Genomic DNA, 19,449 nt, shown 5'->3' on the forward strand with positions numbered 1-19,449 from the left:
GGGCCCTCTGACAGGGTTTGTGTGAACGCAGACCAAAAAGACGATCCCTGCCTTCAACTGCAATTTAGCTTCAAGGCTGCTTTGACCTGAGCTCAGCCTGGAGCAGCAGTGAGTGAAGGTTCTTCTCGTCTGGTGATGGGAGTGGAGAGGTCTCGGCTCACGTCCTGGCTCATCGATACGTACGTTATCATGACACCTTTTCTGGCTTCCACAGAGGGCTCTTCATCCTATGAGAGACATTCAGAGGTCTTAAAAGACGTCCTCTATCAAAGACACAGACAGCTTTTGTAAGGCCAGTATCACTAATCCCTTGGAAGGCAAGCTCATGTGCTGTACAACCACCAGGGACATCTAAGGAGATTGGGGGTTGTAGCAAAGATGGGGGATAAGGGGGAATAAGTGGAAACATTTCATAAAGAGAAGAGGCTCTTGCTGCTATCTTGACTGTCAGCCAGCCCTTGCCAGTGGCCTTTAGCAATGTTTTAGTCCTTGGTCCATCACATTACAGGTCTAAAAGGAAACAAATCTCTGTAAGTTTTATGAGTATCCACTGCTTCACAGAGGAAGAGTGACTTCAGCTGTCCCTTCTTTTGCCTGGCAGCAGCTGTCTGACATGCAAGTAGAAGTATAGGTTAGGAAATCACCATCCACATCACACCACTTGCAGTACATGCTGCCTGCTCCTTGATTTCCAGGTCAAAAAAAGATGGATAAGAAGTAGGTAGGGAAGAAAAACATTGTATTGCAGTGAGAGTTTGAGCTGGGAAAAAGATGAAAATACTGTGGCAGACCTACATGAGAAGGAAGGGCAGCAGAGGTGCTGTGGGCTGGGGGAGAGGCTTGTCTGGGGCTGGGGGTCCAGGATCCCACAGTCCAGATAGCACTGGGAGATGGAGGAGACAACAACAACATGGTTCTGAGATGGTTACGGTGGAGGTATAGGGAACACCAGCGAAAAACAGGTCTCATAAGAATATTTTTTTAATAAGTTCAAACCCACTTTCTGTTGTGTTAAATATAGAATGTTAATGAAGTAATACCTGTTGTCATTCACCCAGGCTCATTATGCACAACTTCTTTTCAGGGTGATTTCTGTCATCTAATAATTTGTGTCATATGATTAGACAGGGGTTTATGAGATAAAGGATGTCTTATTTAACATTACAGATTGCCTTTTATCTGTATTTCAGGCACTGCATTACAGTTTGTAATTGATATAAAATTGAAGGTACACTTGGTAAAGAAAACAGTTCAGACTCTGTCTCCAGAACACACATTTTATTCCTGATCTCTTCAGTGTTCCTAATTCAATCTTTTACTTTTAAAATATTTCAGATCTAATTATGTCCTAATGCTACCAGCTTTAGGTTACAAATCTAAATCATCAGCACTGCAAGGATGACTGGCAAATGTATTCTGGCATAAATCTCATGCTTTTCCTTTCTCAAACTCATATTAATTTATCAATGGAAGAAGGAAGAGGAAAAAAACAACCTAAGTATACTGTGACACTGAGCGTTGTCTTCTATGAAGACAAAAGCTACTCATATTTAGAGCAAGCTTTGATGATATATATATACAGAAATAGCTAGTGATAGCTGTTGATTTTGGTTTTCATGAAAGACTTTCATTTTAAACTTTGTTTACTTGTATTAATAAAAATGACCTTGGCTGAGCCCCAATGCAATTTTGTTGCTGCTCTGCAAATCAATTGCTCAAAATCCCCTCCTGTTCCAGTTCAGGTTCAAACCCATTGTACGCCAGTGTGCAACAGCTCACTGGAAAGTCACAGATAAAGGTGACTGATGTCATGTATGGATGGCACATGAAGTATTGCAGGTCAAATTATTTGTCCTAACCTCAGTTACATGCCATGAAAGTGTCTGGTGTCCCATTTCTTCTGATGTAAATTTCTGGTATCTATTTCAAAATTAATTAAGGATGTGACCATCTTTTGGTGTAAACGGTTCAGATGCCTCTTTGTATTCTCTAAGAACAGACTCACTTCTCACCCTTGTGCAGTTCAGCCTGTGGGGGCTCTCGGTTTTCAGTTGCAGGGATCCCTACTTCATTCCTCAGCACAGGCCAACCTGTGCTTTTCCCCCACATCTTTCCTCTCTCAATGGCCCATTTTAATGCATACTTTTGAAATACCATCAACTCATTTTGTTTTTTGAATACAGCAAGGTTTGCCTCTTCTGTATTCAGGTGTGTACTATTTTTATGCTGTTCACTTTAACAATGAGTAGTAAGAATTAGACTGGCAGAGCTGTAATTTTATGTCATCTTGCCAGAAGTGAATTGCTCATGGATGGCAGCCCTGTGATCTGAACGCAGCAGTTCACAGCATGCCATGCAGTGGCTGCTTAAAACACTTACCAGGTGCTAGGTTCAAGCTATCTGTAAACCAAACAGAACTGTGCCAAACTTTAGAACATGGGAGATCAAGAGTGTCACTTCATTTTGACAACTCTTTGGCATTCTGGTTTCTCTGCTGACTGCAGTTTGTACACAGATATTCTGGGGGAAAAAAACACAGAGAAAAGGTACACAGGCAATGACAGTTCGCTGTCTCTTCCGACATAAGAATCGGGTGGCAGCAGATGAAAATAGCAGGTGGTAAATCCAAGATTCAGAACAAATAAAAGCCCTCTTTAAATTTGGTTGAAGCTGTCTGACATAATCACAAGTTTTTGGGGAAGACTGACAGACAGATGACTGCATTAAAAAAAAAAAAGACAGACACAGTTTTCCCTGGAGAAACAAAGCATGCATTTAAAAGAAAACAGCAGCTTCCTTAGCCCAGGCTGGGCATGCCTGTCTGGCAGAGGGAATTTATGCATGGTCATTGCCCCCTGCGGATGCTGAAGGCACTTAGCCCAGTGAGGTGGATGAGCCTCAGTTAAGATCTCTGCTGCATTTGCCCACAGGCTGTGCTGGGGGCTGAGATCTGGCCAGGGTGATGCCCCTGGGCCAGTTCAGCACTTGCAAAGGGAGTGCTCAGAGCTGGGCTGAGGCGCAGAGCAGTGTGAAAGCACCCAAGTGCAGGTGAAAAACCAGATGCTGCCACTTTACTGCCTGGAGTCATAGAATCATAGAATGGTTTGGGTTGGAAGGGACCTTAAAGATCATCTGGTTCCAACCGCCCTGCCATGGGCAGGGACACCTTCCACTAGACCAGGTTGCTCAAAGCCCCATCCAACCTGGCCTTAAACACTGCCAGGGAGGGGGCATCCACAACATCTCTGGGCAACCTGTTCCAGTGTCTCACCACCCCCACAGTAAAGAATTTCTTCCTAATATCTAATCTAAATCTACCCTCTTGCAGTTTAAAACCCCTCGTCCTATCGCTACATGCCCTTGTAAAAAGCCCCTCTCATGAATTTCCTCTAGGCCCCCTTCAGGTACTGGAAGGCTGCTGTAAGGTCTCCCGGGAGTCTTGTCTTCTCCAGGCTGAACATCCCCAACTCTCTCAATGTGACTGATATGCTGACACTAACATGTTTAGTGTCATGCCCACTGTCTCTAAACAAAACGCTGGCTAACTGGAAGAGGGTTACACTTCGTTAAGGAAAAAGATGGAGTGTCTGTGCGTTTTTGTGATCTCGAAGTTGCTAGTAAGCAGGCAAGCACTGATTGTGCCTCACCATAGTTTATCAGGGTGCACTCCTCTAACAAAATCAAAGAGGTCTTGACATTACCCTTCCCAGCTCCACACGCCAACGGGCCACTAATTACTGACAGGCTGTAAACCAGTTGACACAGAAACCACATTCATCTTGTAGGCGGGCCCTTCCCACCACTGCCTGCAAACAGACCATTGAGAATCAGGCAGCCCTGTGCTGTAAAGCTTTTCTGAAAGTCCATGCTCAATTTGTTCAACGTCTCCTGGAGTTACAGCACTAAATCTGAGATGGTTTAGAGCAATTTCTCATACATGGCTGAGTTGCTCGGTTGCTCTGTGGACAAGGACGGATGGTAAAAGATGCTGGAAATCTTCTGATTCTTGTTGGAAATGGCACTAATGGGGAACTTCAATTACAGTTTCAACAGAAAGCTGAAGTGCTCTGCAAACAGATCTTCTACAGCAGTTTCTTGTGGTACCATAAATAGTAGTGAATCTGAAAACGTCAAAAGGGGGGTAAAAAATAATAGCTGCTAGCAGCTCAAGTATTGCCACTCTAATACTTGCAAATTCCAAATAAATAAAACAATGCTTCTAATTTTGGATAATCACTGTGCTAGAGATGCCCAATTAATCTAATAAATTGCCAGCAAAACAACAGAAAGCACCTGTGCAATGATGCATTTGTCTCTCCCTTCCAGACATTTCACTTGCATGGATTTATTAAATCAAGACACAAAGCATGCATAATTACCCTTCTTGGAAATCAACAGCTAATTTGCACAGAAAATCAAACAAATAAATATTTTTTGTATGCAGTACAGGGATAAGAAGGGCCTACAGAGTGGTACAGGATTGGATAGGTTGTATAATATGAAATTGAAAGAGAGACAGAATGGATTAAAGGAGCTGAATGGATAATTGAGTCTGTGAGTTAGGCTCAGGGTGGGCTCGCGGGGCTGTAAGGCCAACTGACGTATCAGTACTATGCCACTGGATTGATTTCTGTGAATATGTGTGAGGATTTATGAGCCTAGAAAGCTCAAATAACAGAAGTAAGTCAAAGAGCACTGTGAAGCTTGGGAAGCCAAGCAAAGAGAATTTAGGAACTGGCAAGGCTAAGGTCATTGGAATTTTTCCTGTTTATAATATGTCCTATGGCAGTCCTTCATGATGTGTTCATACACTAGTTTCTCACAGGACCCTTATCAGACAGACCATTTTAGGACTGAACTGGGGTCACACAGACACGGCAGTGTCGCCCGTCAGCACTCCCCCTTGCTCTGTTACAGGAGCAGGATGCCTTAAGGACACCACCATGGTCAGAGTATGCTGGATGCTGACCGAAGACGTGCCCTTATCCCGTCCCTCCTGGTGTTCCCCAGAAGTGCCACGTGAGGTATACAACCTCACTTCTCAGTGGCTGTCACCAGCTGAGTGCTCCTCAGTTAGTGGTGCCTGGGGTCTGATTTACAGAAGTACCGAGCACTTTGGAAGAGAAGCTAAATCAGGCAGAGGTGCACCAGGCGAACCAAGGGCAATCCTGATGTTGATTTCAGCAGGGCCAAATTCAGTTCAAAACTCCTGCATTCCCTTCCAGACCTGTATTTAAGCAGGAAGCACAGAGAATGAAGGGAACAAAGAAAAGATGGGCATTTAAAAATACAGCTTGTGCAATCCACTATCTCCATACAGTCATCTTATCTAGCTGGGAGAAAAAAACACCTGAGGGTGCCTCAGTACAGAGCCATGAGCAAGAAATCAAGGTAATAGGATTCACCTGCCTTAACTTAGGTGTTTAAAAGACTGATGTCTGAGCCCAGGATTGCCACTGTATACCCCCTTAATAATGGAGAGAAACAGGCAGCTTCGATACTATAAACGAAGCGTCTAAGACCCCTTCAGAACATGTTGTCTGGTCTGTTTCCCTCTGTTGACTATGGTGGGACACTAAGGCTATTTTCACCTTGGCATGTACTTTGGCACAACAGAAGAGCAAAGCAGCTGGTGCTGAGGTCCCAACATCCACTCTATACATAGTTTGGGGTTTTGCTTTGGACTAGCTTTAGTCTGGCTCCCCTAGACCCACCATCCTACCTAGAACAGCTATTCCACCACACACACATTTCAAAGTTGCCTGAAGGATTCGTTCAGACCATTATGCCTTTCTAGAGATAGAACACCTGGAACACAGCTTTTGGTTAAGTTTCCTCCAACAGGAATCCAGATTAGGAGACCAACTGCTCCAAGAGTTGAGCCATAAACATACACAAGGAGGAGATCTGCTTTAGAGCTGCACTGCCTCCCTGACCCTAAATACTGCTGTGTATGCATCAGGACAACTAGCTCAGACTTAGATATTTAATTTTCACATGCCTATGCTTGGTGAATCCCAGGCTTAGTGATATAGATCCTAAAACAAAATCGTATTATTTTAACAAAGTCAATCAAAACTATTTACATAGCTGCAATTATCACAAATCCTTTTGAAACACCGTTTGTTCAGAAGTTCACAAAGTGTGCAGGGAACAAAGTGAAAACATAGTAACAGTATTTTTCATTATAAATGAATTAGCTACAGGGGATTGCTAATCAAGTTACGGATTGTCATTGTAGCGTACCTTTTCCTACCGATGTCAAAAGCAAACTCCTAATTCAAAGAGTTATAAATAAGAGCAGCTTAAGCAGGATTGGAAGCAAAGGCTCTTGGCTGAATGCAGAGCACATTGAAATACAGATTCTATGCAATTTCTCTCTCTGTTTTCTTAGATGTAATGGAAATATGCACAAATTGGTCTCAGCTCTGATGAGTCTATTTCTCTATATTCACTGCAACTTCTGGGGAAATTCCGGCTCTGATCACAAAAGACCTCGTAATCATTTCCAGCAGGGCCTACATTTTCTCCTAAGCTTCACTTTCTAAGAACTAACATCTTTAAAACAAAGATTCCTCTAAACATTGCAGGAGAAGCATCCTTTGACCAGAAAAAACTACAAATTCCTTACTCAAGCTTTTCAAAATATTTGTTAGTAAAGAATATTTACCATCTTACTTGGTTGCTCTTGTTTATGAGAACATCAGTGAAAACATGCAGAGCTTTTCCATTTCCAGCAAAGATATCAAAAGCACTTGACTTCTCAGATGCTCAGCCTGGTCACTTTGGTTATATGTTCCTGGGCTAAAGCTTGTAGGGAAGATGAAATAGTATATTGTAAAGCCAGCATAAGGGAAAAAGACCAGCATTTATGAGTGAAGTTGATGCCCAAGAAAATATAAATATTTTCCTGAGAATTTTGTTTTATCTTTATTGATGCTTACTCCCAGTGACAATAAATGATGAATAATATGATAGACCACTGCACAGAGATAAACAGGGGTTTTAGCTCCAACCACCAAATCATCCATGTAAGCAAAAATTAAAATATTGTTAAATTGCCTTCTATAATGTTGAACAATAATTGTAGATAATATAGACTTCTCAGCTGCTTGGCCCAGTCACTTTGATTATGTGCTCCCAGGCTAAAGCTTGTAGGGAAGATGAATAGTTTATTGTAAAGCCAGAGTAAGGGAAAAAGACAGGTATTTATCATAGAATCATAGAATACCGGGTTGGAAGGGACCTCAAGGATTATCTGGTCCAAACTTTCTTGGCAAAAGCACAGTCTAGACAAGATGGCCCAGCACCCTGTCCAGCTGAATCGTAAAAGTATCCAATGCTGGAGAATCCACCACTTCCCTGAGGAGATTATTCCAATGCCTGATTGTTCTCATTGTGAAAAACTTTCCTCGTGTGTCCAATTGGAATCTCCCCAGGAGTAACTTGTAGCCATTACCCCTCAGCTTTTCTATGTGACTCCTTGTAAAAAGTGAGTCTCTATCTTCTTTGTAGCCACCCTTTAAATACTGGAACATGGTGATAAGGTCTCCCCTAAGCCTTCTTTTCTCAAGGCTAGACAAACCCAGTTCTCTCAGCCTTTCCTCATATGGCAGGCTTCCCAGTCCTTTGATCATCTTTGTGGCCCTTCTCTGGACCATCTCCAGCCTGTCCACATCTTTTTTGGCGAAGCGGGGACCAAAACTGAACACAGTATCCCACGTGTGCCCTGACAAGTGCTGAGTAGAGTGGGATAATGACTTCTTTACCTCTGCTGGTGATGTCCTTGTTGATGCAACCCAGCATCCTGCTGGCTTTCTTTGCCGCAGCAGCACACTGTTCACGCATATTGAGCTTGCTATCCACCAGGACTCCCAGGTCCCTTTCCACAGAGCTATTCCCCAGCTGGGTAGATCCCAGCCTGTGCTGCACTCCTGGATTATGTTTTCCCAGGTGCAAGACCTTACATTCGTCCTTGTTGAACTTCATATAGTTCTTGTTAGCCCACTCTTCCAGCCTATCCAAGCCTTCCTGCAGTGTGGCTCTTCCTTCCAGAAGAAGTTTGAAAAGGAGCTAATGAGTGAGAGGAAAGGAAACACAAGTGGTGGACTATGCAAAGGGCTATGAATGGCACTGTAGGAGGTAGCTAAGCCTCCAGTGGAAGCAGGAATGCTCTGGCCAAGCTGGGAAAGGCAGTGGTTAAGTGTTCAGTGACTTACTGTCATCTGGTTTGCTTTGAAAATGGATCCTTGGGCAGGCATCTTGCATGGCCATCATTGCCATGGCATCTGAGCAGCTCGCAGTAATAGCTGGCCACGGCCAGTGTTGCCTACCAGGCTCCAGAAGTTACCCTTGTGCTGTCTGTTCAAGGGCTGTCTGCCTTAGAAACCTGCTTCCCACAAAGCAGAGCTCAACTCTCATGTCTAGGCAGGCAACTAAAGGTGACTTGGGAGAACCAGGTTGACTCATGTTATTCTAAGGAACCAGATTAATTTTGTAGCCCTGACAGAAGTTCACACATTGAACAAGCCCCAGCTGTCACATTTTATCACCTATTTCTGCTCTCAAAAAAATGTATTTTTCCAACTCAGTTGTGAAGTGTGGATGCAAAGCCTGAAGTTCTGATTTCATGTTTGTGCCTTTAATGAGACTGTCTAGTGTTTTCCTTTTGCATTTTATTTTTCTGCTTTCCTTTAATTCTTCTGCCCTTGGGACTTCAAAATGTCTCTCAGCATTCTCCTAACAACACTCTCTAAGCAAACCCTGGGGATTATCCATGTCTGGCTTGCCAGCCGTGCAGGTAGGAGACGTCTTCATTCCAAAACCCTGAGGTCCTGGAAGACTCCCCAGTGCTTTCACTGGGACGTATGCCATGGCACACTGGTGCTGTCCACTCACCATGGGTAGCACAGTCTCAGGTTCCTGAAGTATATTTACAGTTCATTTTTGCTTACTGCATTTTACATGAGCCATCGGTTTGTATAAAGCCTCTTTGAATGAGAAAGAGAAAGGAAATTTTGTAAATCCTGATTCAGTGTTTTGCTTTAGACTGTGATTCAATAAACAGCTCCAACCAGGAGTAGAGAAGTGAAATATAGCACAGAGGGAAAAAGTAGTAGAGTGGTAATATGGAGAAGACCAGGAAATCCTCAAGATGCCTTTGCCCAAAAAGCCAGTGCTTTGTGAAGCTAGATCCCTGGCACAACTGTTCCTAAATTCCCAGCTACATCAGTTGGTCTAAGAAAAGTTATTACCTCTCCCTCCAAATCTTGATGTTATTTGCAAAAGAATAGTCCTATCCCTTGTTAAAATATTTCTAATAATCTTTGAAAATCATGTTAAAATAAGAATCCTGAAGACAAACTCTTTGTCTCTGCCATAAAAGATCTTTCAGGACTATTTTATTGTAAAATAATAAGGATGTGTTCTGCCACCTCCAAAGTTTTTCACAAGCTTTTTTTCAGAGCATAAAACAACTCAGACCAATGTTGCCAGCTTTTAGCTGTGAGCAGTCAAATCTGCCCCTATTTCCTCCTGCTGCCCCAGTGAAGATTTCTCCCTTCCACCACACCAACACAAGGACACTGCTGACCCCAGAACAACTGTGCAAAGAAGGACTGCACAGTTAATTTATTGAGATGGTCCCTTAGGATGAGACTTGCTTTTAAAGGCAGGAGCTGAGCTACCCTGAGTCCATACCACTACTTTCCTAGACTACATAACCCAAATTTAGCCAGAAGAATTAAACTGCTGCTTGAAAAATCAACATCCATTTACATATTTCTTGCCACTCTACAGTTGCTTAAGACATCTTGAATGTCTTATCCATACCGTGAAAGTTTAGCTCATTGACTCCTAATACAAATTTGAGGTATATCTTATATTTGAGGAACGATATATTCTTCTGAAAATCAGATAGGATTTTATTTGAGCTAACACTTCCAGACAAGATAATGTGTACAGGAAGGTGCAGCAGTGGGGTAGAACAGAGAGAGGACAGCTTGGATCAGAGTGAGATGTATACCTGAAGTCACAGGAGGCAAAGGTGGAACAGGGAAACCTGTAACTGGAAGTGCTCTTTTACAGCAACAAACCCGGTTGTGAATGGGTAAAATAAAAGAAGCCCTGGGAGGATGCCAGCTTCTAGATGAGGACAATGAGGGGTGGTTGGCATGGTAAGAGAAGCATGATAAGAAAAGCCTTAAGAGTATAGCAGGAAAGACAGCACTGGGTGGGGAAGGGGCAAGAGGCAAGAGACAATAAGGGCCACCCAAAGTGCAAGGCTGGGTGTCTGACACACCAATGAAGTTGAGACCAAAAGGACAGTGTGTCACATTACATGCTAGACAAAACTACCTAATTAAACACTTCCCAAACATACAAGCATGCCTATCTACAAACTGGTTTAATTAAACTGGTGCAAAATTTTTTATTTCAAAACAATATGGAAATGTCCATTTGCAAAGTTTCACCAAATTCAGGTCAACGTCTATGCCTGATCTGTAACTAACATGATTATTTTAAATGGATTTTTCTTAAAACTGGCTTGCTTTTTAAATTGTTTTTTCTCTCTACATAAATCCCAGTTTCAGTTAGAGCTATTGACTTCAGGAGCAGCCAGCCAGAGAGTAGAGCTGCGTACAGTCAGAGCTGTTTCCACAGCAAATTTTGAGCCTGCCCCAAAATACACCTTACCTTTTAACCCAGACTTGATTTCTTTTCTCATCAAAATAAAAATGTGGGGCCAAAGTTTTTCAAAGACAGAATAATGGAAAGTGAAGCAAAAGCCAGACATGCGTCACAAAACCAGGACAGTGGTCCATGCACTTTTTTGTGTGATAATTTAATGGTTAATGTGCTTACCCAGCACACAGAGGAGCCCAGCTCAGCTCCCTGCTCCTGCCCTGCTGACCCCCCATTGGAGGGTGAGTGTTGCAGTGATGCCCTCTCAACTCCGTGTCCTCAGTCTACGCATTGTAAGTACTTTTCATTCGTTGCCTTACACTTTCTCAGCTCCTGCTCAGCTATTTTGTGAGAATTGGAACAGCGCTGGTTGGACAGACTGAGTCTGTACCTGCAGGATGGCAAGTCCTTGTTCTGTATTAAAAGCCCATAAATAAAAGAAAGGAATGAACCCCCACCTCCAGCATCCTCAGGGAATTCAGTAATAACTACAAGCTTGAGTGAAGTCCTGGATCTAGCTTCAAAAACAAAACTCACAGCACACATCATATTCAGATCAAATATTAAGATGTCCTTAACTGCAGTTTTGGCAAATAAACTATTTCCCAAGATGGAGGAGGGGGGGAAGAGGTTCCTATACTGAGCTTTCAACCACTAACGTGACAAAATGACAACAGACTCTGGAGCGTCCTCCCCACTTAAATCAGCCCACTGCTGCGTCTAACCCGAGTCACCCCACTTTGTCAGAGCACGTTCTGCCTGCACTGCTCCGCAGGCAGCACCAGGACTGGAGTCAGCAGCGCGAGGGCACAGGGCCCCTTGCTGTGTGCCAAAGCATGAAGCTTCGAGCTTACGTGGATATGAGGAGGATTGCCTGTGTGCCTCTGCCCGGCCACACTGGGAGAGCAGCCAGGGTCGGGCAGGAGCAGAGCGGGCTTGAGCACAGCATCCTGCAGGCACAGCTCTCCTCTCTCCCTCCCTCCCTCCCTTCCCAGAGGCAGTGTAGCTAGGGCAGGCTGCATCCTCTCCGCTGCTCAAGCAGACATCCTTCTCCCAGGCGTGGTTTGCTGGGGGTGAAGTCTGCAAACTGCAGCTGGATGGAAAGGTTTCAGCTCAGTGACACAGGTGAGAACTTAAAGGGACTTTTATACATTTCATACATCTCTCTATACATTTATACATCTATCTATCTCAAATACCTCAGTTGAGGTACAGTTTGAACTTCTAGTTGCACCTCTATTACACAATACCTACACATCTGCTGAGATGCTGGTGCTGAGCTGCTTGTAGGCAAAACACCTCTGTCCCTTCCTGGTGCCACTCCAAGATGTCCTTAACATCAGGAAAAGCAATGTGAGAGCTGAGGAATAGCTGTGGGGGAGAAATCTGTTGCCAGGGTCCTTCCTTAGTCACACGCAGATCATCTTTTGGAAATGGGCAGTAGTTACACTGTTACCAGTCTAGAAGGCATGAAGAGCAAAGCCATCAGAACAGCAGAAAGACCTAACAAAAAAAAAAAAAAAAAGAAAAAGAAAAAAAGAAAAAAACTTAGAGTACACGTGAGTGGCTTTACCTACAAACAGATTTATGTGGTCAGTTCCTAGAAGTGGCTGGCTCATACAAGCACCTAGATTTTTTTACATTATCCCAGAGGACAGATGAACACAAAATACACCTTCAATTCTTCATGCCACTTGCCAAGTTCTTAATTGTATTAACACCATCCAATTAAGCTCTGCACTCTTCACAAAAAATGCTAGCTTGATGTGGCCCAGCACCTCATGGCTGTCAGGACCAGAGTATATCTTTTGAGAATTTGTTTCTTTTGCCGAGATCACCATACTTACTGATGCAAAACCTCAGGAGCCAAGTCAAACAGAGAGCAGAAGCATGTGAAATGCTCTTTATACATCAGGATTTAGTTCAAGCAATGGCCTTGCCTTCATGCATCACTACCAGACGATTTCTTTATCACCCTGGGGAGGCAAGGTTTGTCCTTTATCTTTGCGCTTCAGCTCTCTGCACATTATTCTTCAGCAAACATTTAAATTCACCATAAATCCACAAGAAACCTTTTCTTTCCTGCCAGTAGACACCTTTGCTTAGCTGCAGCTTACTCTGCCTCTATGCAATCATTTACTCAGGTTTCAAATTATTTTCCAGTGTTCCTAGACTTAATTTGAAACTATTGAAGGAAACAGCAAAAATGAGTTTAGAGAAATAATTTTTTCTGCCAGTTCTCATTCTACTATTTCCTCTTCGATCAATTCTCCAGCCTACTTTATTCCTTTTCTTCCTAAAAGGGTTTTCTGTATTATCATAGAATCATAGAATGGTTTTGGTTGGAAGGGACCTTAAAGATCATCCAGTTCCAACGCCCCTGCCACAGGCAGGGACACCTTTCCACTACACCAGGTTGCTCAAAGCCCCATCCAACCTGGCCTTAAACACTGCTAGGGAGGGGGCATCCACAACTTCTCTGGGCAACCTGTTCCAGTGTCTCAACACCCTCACAGTAAAGAATTTCTTCCTAAGATCTAATCTAAATCTACTCTTTCAGTTTAAAACCATTCCCCCTCATCCTGTCACCACATGCCCTTGTAAAAAGTCTCTCTCCAGCTTTCCTGTAGGCCCCCTGCAGGTACTGGAAGGCTGCTAGAAGGTCTCCTCGGAGCCTTCTCTTCTCCAGGCTGAAGAGCCCCAACTCTCTCAGCCTGTCTTCATAGGAGAGGTTCTCCAGCCCTCTGATCATCTTTGTGGCCTTCCTCTGGACTCATTCCAACAGCTTCATGTCCTTCTTATGTTGGGGGCCCCAGAGCTGAACGCAGTACTCCAGGTGGGGTCTCAAGAGAGCGGAGTAAAGGGTCAGAATCATCTCCCTCAACCTGCTGGCCACGCTGCTTTTGATGCAGTCCAGGATACGGTTGGCCCTCTGGGCTGCAAGCACACATAGCCAGCCCATGTTGAGCTTTTCATAAACCATCACCCCCAAGTCCTTCTCCTCAGGGCTGCTCTCAATCCATTCTCCGCCCAGCCTGTATTTGTGCTTGGGATTGCCCTGACCCACATGCAGGACCTTGCACTTGGCTTTGTTGAACATCATGCAGTTTGCACAGGCCCAGCTCTCAAGCCTGTCAAGGTCCCTCTGGATGGCATCCCTTCCCTCCAGCGTGTTGACCACACTGCACAGCTTGGTGTCATCAGCAAACTTGCTGAGGGTGCACTCAATCCCACTGTCCATGTCGCCAACAAAGACGTTAAACAGGACCGGTCCCAATACCAACCCCTGAGGAGTGCCACTCGTCACTGGTGTCCACTTGGACATTGAGCCATTGACTGTAACTCTTTGAGTGCGACCATCCAGCCAGTTCTTTATCCACCGAGTGGTCCATCCGTCATGTCCATGTCTCTCCAATTTGGAGACAAGGATGTCATGCAGGACAGTGTCAAATGCTTTGCACAAGTCCAGGTAGATGACATCAGTTGCTCTTCCCCTATCCACCAGCACTGTAACCCTGTTGTAGAAGGCCACCAAATTTGTCAGGCGTGATTTGCCCTTAGTGAAGGCATGTTGGCTGTCACCAATCACCTCCTTGATTTCCGTGTGCCTCAGTGTAGTTTCCAAGAGGACCTGCTCCATGATCTTGCCAGGCACAGAGATGAGAATGACTGGCCTGTAGTTCCCTGGGCCTTCCTTTTTTCCCTTCTTGAAGATGGGGGTTATGTTCCCCCTTTTCCAGTCAGTGGGAACTTCACCAAACTGCCACGACTTCTCAAAAATGATGGATAGCGGCTTAGCAATTTCATCTGTCAGTTCCCTCAGGACCCGTGGATGCACCTCATCAGGTCCCATGAACTTGTGCACCTTCAGGTTCCTTAGATGGTCTCAAACCTGATCATCTCCTACAGGGGGCGGTTCTTCATCCTTCCGGTCCCTGCCTCTGCCTTCTGCGACTTAGGTGGTGAGGCTAGAGCACTTGCCGGTGAAGACTGAGGCAAAAAAGTCATTGAGTACCTCAGCCTTCTCCATATCCCGCCTAATCAGGTCTTCTGTTTCCTTCCAGAGAGTGCCCACATTTTCCCTAGTCTTCCTTTCATCACTGACATACCTATAGAAGCATTTCTTGTTGACCTTGACATCCCTGGCCAGATTTAATACTATCAGGGCTTTAGCTTTCCTAACCTGGTCCCTGGCTACTCGGACAATTTCCCTGTATTCCTCCCAGGAATAGGAATATTATTATCCCTGCATCATTCATATTCCTGTTTAGGCTATAGCATTCTCTTTGCAAGCGACAACAGTTTATGTATTGTGCTTCAGGCATTTCCTGGAGATAAATCCTTGTGCAAAATCTCAAAATCTCTGCTAGAGTAATGCTGTGGAAGTCAGTGAGACTCTGCCAATTTTTGCTAGCAAACCCTTTGACCTGATATTTCTAACACTTCATCGACACTAAGTCTATTTTGATGTAACTTGCATTTTAAATACATATATACAATTTTCTTATTTATTATGGCTACTTAAAACCCTGGGTTCTTCAATTTGGATGACATCAATAAGCAATTTAACAACTCGGAGAAATTAATAACACTCACCACTGAGCTCCATTGTCAGGCCACAGACCTCTTGATCTCGACGGATTGCCTGGTGCAGTCTCAATATCCATTATTTATCTGGAGATAATTTCTTTTTGCTCAGTATGACAGAATTCTCAGAAATAATTCAACTAGAAGGAAAGCTACCTTGTCAAAAAGTCAGCATCTGAACAGTTGAAAAGAAAATTTGTGAGATAAGAACTATTGGATAGGAAGAAAGGGTATTTGAAGAAGCAATATTCAACTGGAACGAGTCAGAGACTCAGACCACTAATATGAAGTGGAACATTTATCAGCTGTGCTTATCCTGGGACAGATTGGTAGGGCATTAAATTGTACCAACTTTCATTGCAGCTAAAAATACGATCACACGTCTGTTTTTCAAAAAAAAAATGAGAAAAGTTTATCCTCCGCTCTGCTTCTAAGGAGTGCTTAATTGTTTGTTTAGCCATTTCTATGCAAATAAGCTAAGTGTTTTAATAAACATCGGGACTGAAATGCTTTATTACTGATTGCATTACAAGTATATTACCACTGTCAAGCTTTGTGCATATAGCCACATCAATTAATCTTCCAATTTTTTTTCTAAAATTCAAGCAAATTCCTAAGCAAAATTCCTGCTTAGTAGCAAAACAAAATTAATGTCCGAAATGGAGCAGAAATGACCTCCTATTTCAGTGGTAAAAGGTATTATTTCAAGTATTCACTACTGTCATTCTACAGTATGTTCCTTCACATAACTTACAAGATTAAGAAAAACAATTCTACGCTCACTAGTTAAATGATCAAAATTAAGTATTCATATAAACCTGATACTTACTGAAATCTGGCAGATCAACCAACTCTGCAGAAAAAAAGTGAGCCACTAATGACCCATGGGGGTTCATCATGCATCACTGGCACTGAAGTTGCAGTAATATCTGCTCGAGAATAGATGATTGCTCTAATATTTCCATCCAGAAACTACACCTGTATGTGTAGACACGTGGTATGACGTTTTTAAAAGCCAAGCACTGACTTTTTAAAAGGGTTAATGTAGTATAAGAAAGGCAGATGGACACTGAATATAGATATGCTAAGAAGCTCACCCTATCTTGCTTTACATGCCCAGCTCTAAGCACCGACACTTTGCCTGGCACAGAAGAGGAGATGTCACATCTGGATGGGTGGCAGTACCTGTCCCGCAGAACAGGCACACAAAATTCACTAAATTCCTCCATCCCTGGTGAGAACCCCCACAGACCTTGTGTACTAAGTTAAATGCAAAATTTAAGATAGTCTTGCTGGGACCAGCCTCAGGCTTTTTTGGGAGGACAGGGATTTATTACAGTCTTTTCAATGATCTGGAGGATATGGTCATCCTAGGAACAGAAAGAGTCCCAAACACTATTCCTGACTCACTTGCTGGCTCATGGGTCAGTCTTGATAAATACTATAAATTATCTGTATGCACAGGGTATTAATATTTTGAAAAGCAGCCCTTTTCCTGTGCATAGTGTCTCAGTGTTTGATATCCATGGATGTCTTCTACTAAATGCCTCTGTCACCATGGTGTTCCTGTGTTTTACTGGTAGAAACCAGACAGCAGTTTCTAGACTGATCTTCACAAGTTACGTGAAAGCAGCAGCAACAGCTCATAAACCCAGTCACAGAGAACACCGATGACTTACCTTCAGCCCATCCCCTTCATCCCCCCCTGAAAATAGTAGTAGCTTCTCAGAGGCAAACTTTGCAGGCCAGATGCAACAATCCCCAGCACACCTGGATCCCCCAAGCCAGCAGCATACAGGACTCCTACACTGAAGTAAAAACAGGTCAAGCATGGTGTTGAATTGAAGGTTGCAGCTTCCTAACTACTGATGGACAATCTTGCTCAGCTGACGAAGAGATAATGCTTGGGTATGAGGGAAGAGAGGAGGGGCAGGAGTAGCAAATGCTTTTCATCTTTCACAGCCAAAGACAGAAAATGCAATTCTGATTAATATGTTTTAACAGGCACTCGTTTGCAAGAGTGAAGTTACTTTGGGAGATCATTTCTGCTTCCAAGATACTCATTCCTTCAGAAAAATACCTGAACATTTGGAGTAGTTCAACATCTACAAAAACCATTGCTTCTGCAATATAAACAGTTTACAACTACTTACTACTTCTTTTGAATTATTAATCATCTTCCAATAGCCCAACACAATGACTGATTTCACATTTGACTTCCTAGATATAAAAGATCTACATAAAATTCACTCAGTAACAAAGAAAGATGACAAAAAATGTAAAAACACTTGGGGCCAGTTCCTGCTCTGAGTCAACATTGCTACCTCACCAGCGAGAGACAGCATTGCTCTGGATTGAGCTCATCACTTGTTGCAAAAAACAGACTTCAAATAAAATGTGTTCTCATCTTTAACAAGTATGTACCTGCTGCTATGTTGAACTTTGCCAAGGGCTTCCCTTAGTGAAATATTGATTTTTCATTCCATCTTCCAGCCACAGCAGGGATCTCTAAACCCCACAGTGCTCTGAGAACAAGACTTCCAGAGTTAACGTCACAATATCACCTCCTTGCAGTATGGTAATTTTCCCAGAGAAAGAACTTTCTCTTTTTCTTTCTTGATGCCTTCCAATCTGTTTTTCCTACTTTGCTAAAATCAACATTTTTTTTGCCAATCGTATATGCAGAGCTTAAAACAATATTTTTATTTATATAGTAATATTTGCATGCCAAGGAGCCCTTCCCTTAAAAATATTTCAAAAAGATGCCATTCTTCATAAACCTGTACAAATTATGTTTAGGCCAGTGTGACCAAATACAACTTAATATTGTTTTTTTCCCATGGTTCTTTGTAAGGCTGATTCTTTTGGGCTGAAAGTGTTAGTTACTTAGGTGTGGTTAGCAGGTCAAGAGAGGTTCTCCTCCCCCTCTACTTTGCCCTGGTGAGGCCGCATCTGGAATATTGTGTCCTGTTCTGGGCCCCTCAGTTCAAGAAGGACAGGGAACTGCTAGAGAGAGTCCAGTGCAGAGCCACAAAGATGATTAAGGGAGTGGAACATCTCCCTTATGAGGAGAGGCTGAGGGAGCTGGGTCTCTTTAGCTTAGAGAAGAGGAGACTGAGGGGTGACCTCATTAATGTTTATAAATATGTAAAGGGCAAGTGTCATGAGGATGGAGCCAGGCTCTTCTCAGTGACATCCCTTGACAGGACAAGGGGCAATGGGTGCAAGCTGGAACACAGGAGGTTCCACATAAATATGAGGAAAAACTTCTTTACGGTGAGGGTAACCGAACAGTGGAACAAGCTGCCCAGAGAGGTTGTGAAGTCTCCTTCTCTGGAGACATTCAAAACCCGCCTGGACGCGTTCCTGTGTGATATGGTCTAGGTAATCCTGCTCCGGCAGGGGGATTGGACTAGATGATCTTTTGAGGTCCCTTCCAATCCCTAACATTCTGTGATTCTGTGATTCTGTGAAAGCTTCTTCCTCCTGTGGTTAGTCTTTCAACAATTACTTTTATTCCCCTTTTTCTTGATCCAAAACCAAGGAGTATTTGATGAAACTGCTCAGCAGCAAACTGAAAGCCTATAAAAGATGATGCTGTTTCATGTAGGTGAGTATCTCATGGGTGGAAGACAACACTGGGGCTGAGAACTGAACCCAAGTTTTCTGGGCCACTTCTCGGTCTTCCTAAGCCCTCAGTTACGTTCCCAGCATGAACAGGTTTCTGTCAAAAGAAAGCTCCAGTCCTGAACAGCAATCCTGTCACAGGGACACAACAAAAGGGGAGAAGTACGAGATGCTGAGGAGAAAACCAGCACCAGCGGTGGGAGAAAACAAAAGAGGGACAGAAAGACAAGGGGGAGGAGGGAGGCAGGAGCACACAGGAGAAGTGCCAAAAACTGACAGAAAGGAGAGAGGTATTTCCAGGAAAAATGAACGACCACAAAAACAAAGGGAGAACACAGAGGGCAGGTGAAACCAAGATTGCAGAATAAGAGGCTTGTGAAACAAAAGGCTTCAAAGGCAGCTGGTAGCCATGGAGGGGAGGGAAACAACTTCCACACACCCCTCACTCGCTCCTGGGTCAGCATAATCTGCAAATGTTAAAAGTTCAGTTCTTAATTACCAAGTGCTTTTTGCCTTGGAGGTTTTTTTTTTCCTAGAATTGAAAGATTACCG

Source organism: Nyctibius grandis, chromosome 1 (assembly GCF_013368605.1).
Source record: "Nyctibius grandis isolate bNycGra1 chromosome 1, bNycGra1.pri, whole genome shotgun sequence".
NCBI lineage: Eukaryota > Metazoa > Chordata > Aves > Nyctibiiformes > Nyctibiidae > Nyctibius > Nyctibius grandis.